This window comes from Myotis davidii, unplaced genomic scaffold (assembly GCF_000327345.1).
Source record: "Myotis davidii unplaced genomic scaffold, ASM32734v1 scaffold102, whole genome shotgun sequence".
Classification (NCBI taxonomy): domain Eukaryota; kingdom Metazoa; phylum Chordata; class Mammalia; order Chiroptera; family Vespertilionidae; genus Myotis; species Myotis davidii.
In genome coordinates, this window is record NW_006293778.1 from 1782726 (window position 1) to 1787591 (window position 4866).

Consider the following 4866-nt stretch of genomic DNA (forward strand, 5'->3'; position numbering starts at 1 on the left):
AAACCATAATCCTAGAAGAAAATATAGGCAGTACAATGTTGGGCATTTCTTGTAGCAGTACTTTTTCTGATATATTGCATCAGGCAAGAGAAACAAAAGAAAAATAAACAAATGGGACTACATCAAACTAAAAAGCTTTTGCACAACAAAGGAAACCATCAACAAGTGAAAAGGCAACCCACCAGAATGGGACAACATATTTGCTGGTACATCTGATAGGGGCTTACTATCCAAAATTTATAAAGAACTTACAAAACTCAATACCAAGGATCCAAATAATCCAATTAAAAATGGGCAACGGGCGTGGCTCAGTAGTTGTGCACCAGCCTATGAACCAGGAGGTCACAGGTCTGATTCCCAGTCAGGGCACATGCCTGGGTCACAGGCTCTATCCCCAATAGGTGGCATGCAGGAGGCAGCCAATCAATGATTCTCTCTCATTATTGATGTTTTTATCTTTCTCTCCCTTCCTCTCTGAAATCAATAAAAATATATTTAAAAAATAAAAATGGGCAAAGGACATGAAGAGACATTTATCCAAAGAGTACACAGGCATATGAAAAGATGCTCAAGGTCACTAATAATCAGAGAATAATAGGTCACTAATAATCAGAGAAATGCAAATGAAAACTACAGGGAGATATCATCTCACACCTGTCAGAATGGCTATCATCAATAAATCAACAAACAACAAGTATTAGGAAGAATTTGGAGAAAAGGGAACCCTCATGACTGTTGGTGGGAATGCAGATTGGTACAGACACTGTGGCAAGCAATATGGAGTTATCTCTAAAAATTAAAAAGGGAACCTGCCTTATGAGCCAGTGATTCCACTTCTGGGAATATATCTGAAGAAATCTGAAATACTAATTTGGAAGAATATCTTCATCCCTATGTTCACTGCGTCATCCTATATAATAAAACCCTAATATGCAAATCAACTGAACAGCAGAACGACCGGCTTCCTATGATGTGCACTGACCACCAGGGGGGCAGACGCTCAACGCAGGAGTTGCCCCCTAGTGGCCAGTGCACTCCCATGGGGGGAGCACTGCTCAGCCAGAAGCCTGGCTCACAGCTGGTGAGTGCAGTGGTGGTGGTGGATGCCTCTCCACCTCTGTGGCAGCGCTAAGGAGCAGCGAGCAGGAGGGTGGTAAGGAGCGAGGGGTCCCGGACTGTGAGAGGGATCCTGGACTGCAAGGAGGATGTTCACCCGCCAGTGAGAGGGTGCAGGCCAGGCTGAAGGAACCCGCCTCCAGTGTACGAATTTCGTGCACCAGGCCTCTAGTTATTTATAATAGCCAAGATTTGGAAACAGCCCAAGTGCCCATCAGTTTATGAGTGGATAAAAAAGCTGTGGTATATTTACATAATGGAATACTACTCAGCTGTAAAAGGAAGGGAATCTTACCTTTTGGAATAGCATGGATGGACCTGGAAAGTATTATGTTAAGTGAAATGAGCTGGTCAGAGAAAGACAACTATCATATGATTTCATTTATACGTGGAATCTAATGAACAAAATAAGCTAACAAACAAAATAGAAACAGACTCCTAGATACAGAGAACAGACTGAAAGCTATCAGAGGGGAGGGTGTAGGGAGTCTGGGTGAAAAAGGTGAGGGGATTAAGCAAAAAACAACAACAAAAAAACCCCCTCATAGTCAGATGACAGTATGGTGAACCAGACGGAAAGAGGGTTGGGGGGAGGGGGTGGTTAATACACAATATAATATATAGATGATATTATAGAATTGTACACCTGAAACCTATATAATTTTATTAACCAATGTCACCCCAATAGATTCAATAAAAAATTAACGTGTTTAAAGGGATGGGGAAGTTAAGATAAAATGTAAATAAGAGAAGAAAAAATAGAACATGAAGAGAATTAGGAATCGAACTTGATTTTTTGGTTTGTTTTGGTCTCCCAGCATGAATTCAGAATTGGGAGCTGCCATTTAGATAATTTTGAGAATAATTCAGGTATTAGGGATCTGAGGGAGATACAGTTTCTCTTCTTGCCTTATTATGAAGTTCAATTCAAGTTCTGTTAAATCTATAAAAATCAATAGGAAGTATATGTATTATGTGACAGCTCCATCTAAAGTATCTTGTGTAGAATATAGGGCAGATACAAAGGAGCGGCCAAGCACATGTAATTTACCCCACAAATCCACAGCACTCCCACATTGATTTTTTGCAGTTTCCTAGCCCCTAGTCACTGAACAGAGAAAAAAATGGCTTACTTCCATAGTGTGGTGATACAGCTACAAAACGTTCATCTCGGTGCCTTCTAACTCAGGATTGTCTTTTTGTTACCTTCCTCAGTGGGCTTTTTTTTTTTTAAGGTCATTTAAAAAATACTTGTCTTTTCTCAAATGTTATGACAAGAAAATAAAATGGTTTTTAAAATGTTCTGATTGGTTGATTAATTTTGCCCCTAAAATTATGTTATACGAGTAGTGTTGTTTTTTAACGTTTCAACTATTTCCAAATGCAATTACTTTGAAATGACTATGAATAGAAAATTGTATATAACTGAAAAGATAGGCTTTCACAATGTATTAAAGTACCTAATTCAGTAACTGGAATAAAAGGGACACAACCATGTTTGAGACTGTAATTATAAGTTAAGTCACTACTAAAATGACATGCATATATATTTCCAGTTTAAAATCATTAAGGCTGCCCCCTGCACCGCCCCCCCCCAAATGCTTTCACTCACAAGAGGAAATGGTTGCGAATTTACGAGTTCATTTGGACACAAAAATATGCCAGGGTCTACCTAACATACACAACAAAAAGAGATCTGTCTGTACTGTTCAGAGCAGTGTAAACAAGAGATAGTTATTCCCCACACCCCACCCCCTTCACCAATGGCGCCTTTGCTAGCGTTTTAAAACCAGGGCAGCCAACTGTGAAATATGGTCAGATTGATATTTGAAAATCTGAATAATAGTAGAGCGGTGATAGTTAAACATAACCAAGCCTTAGGGACGTTGTATGTTTCTAGCGTAGCTGCCCCTCCCATTTTATTTACTTATAAGTATCATTAATGCCAAAGATGTATAACCTTTGGTGCTAATATGTCACTTTCTCTCTTCAAGTCTTTAGTAGTTGCATGCTTATCTATTTCAGTCAAATGTATTTCTTATCAAAAAAAAAAAGAGTGAGAGACCTGACAATACAGTGTTATCGAATTTTTTCAGCTGAGACCCACATGTCATTCAGCATTCAGACATGCTTGCGCTTGATTGATGGATGGGTTTGTGACAAATAAAACTAGGATCAACAGCTTTGCACCTTTCCCCCCATCAGAGACCAGAGTAAAGCATAACTCTATAACAATAGTGGGATTAGGGATGCATTAGCTCTCCATCGACCAAAACCATCCATTCCCATCAATACTTTGCACGAAATAACCTGAAGCTATGATAAGGAAACAAAAGAAGGAGAAAAGGGACAGGAGAAAACAAATCAATAAAAGAAGGGAATGTCTGAAAGATGTGCTGTCCAAATGATGATTTTTTTTTCCCCCTGCCTTGCTGGACTAATGTCCCTGAATGTGAAAACAATGCCTCACCCAGAGTTTTGGTGAGGAAAGCAGACTGGCACATTGTTGAAACACAGGTTTGGCATCTGCACATTGATATTTAGACCAGGTTCGTGTTTTGCAGGGCAAAAGAAGTGTAACAGTATTTGCTGTTAATGTGTGTCCCTAAAATTGCTCTTAAAAGAAAAAGGGTGTTTTCACCTGAATGATTCGGTCCCTGTGGGCTTGGTTCTGGGATAATTAGCACACTCTCCGGTGTGGACACGGTTTTAATGTCCAAATGCTTAGCACAGTCACAAACATTACTTTACAAGGTAGGTTAATATGAAGAATTTTAATTGACCAGTTTGCTAAGACTCACACAAAGAATATATATATATATATATATATATTTATTTATTCTCTTATCAGACAGACTAATGCCCCTTTTAGGAAAACTAATACCTGTCCTAGAAGAGTCTTACTTTTTTCTAGGTAGGTTTTTTTAAAATGAAAATCTATCCACATGAAAATTTGTCTTCAATTCATAGAATATTTTGATGATAATTTCATCATTTTCCCCACAAACAATGGACCGTTAAGCTTATTTATTCAGGTTTTTTGTTCCTTTTCTTCGGAGAGCTGTTGATTTTTGTATTACCTATGATATTTGTCCTAATTTACAATTTATTCTAATTGGCCATTGAATGGGCCCGTGTGGCTTTCTCCTGGCGAGGATGAGCATTAGTGATATTTGTTCTCCCTGAAGAAGTGTGAGGGGAGGAGAATCCCGAGTTCTCATGGTGGAGCCACCGAGCTTGGGAAGGCACTTCATCATTTTGCTTCAGTTTTCACACTTAGAATAAGAAGAGAATTATATCGTCTAATTCATCATTATCATCATCAGCACCATCATTATTAATATTATCATTATTGTGCATTGACATGTTGTAGTGCTTTGTTTCTTAAAGTTTGCAAAATGTCGAGCAGAAAAAAAGCCATTGAGTTCCATCTTCTTGTTCTAGTTTCTGTGGGAAGATGGAAAGCTTTCCCTTTATTTTAGTAAAAGTAGAAGGAAAAGGGAGAAACTGCCCCATATCCAAAAAAATGTGTACAAGGTTTTTAGGATAGGACAGTCATTTCTAAACTATAAACGAGGGAATCCAAGAGATAAAAAAAAAAAAATTCCAGATTAAAAAATGTTTAGGGCTTGGCAAGTGTGGCTCAGTGGTTGAGCATTGACCTATGAACCAGGAGGTCACAGTTTGATTCCCAGTCAGGTCAGGGCACATGCCCGGGTTGCAGGCTCGACCCCAAGTAGGGGAAGTGCA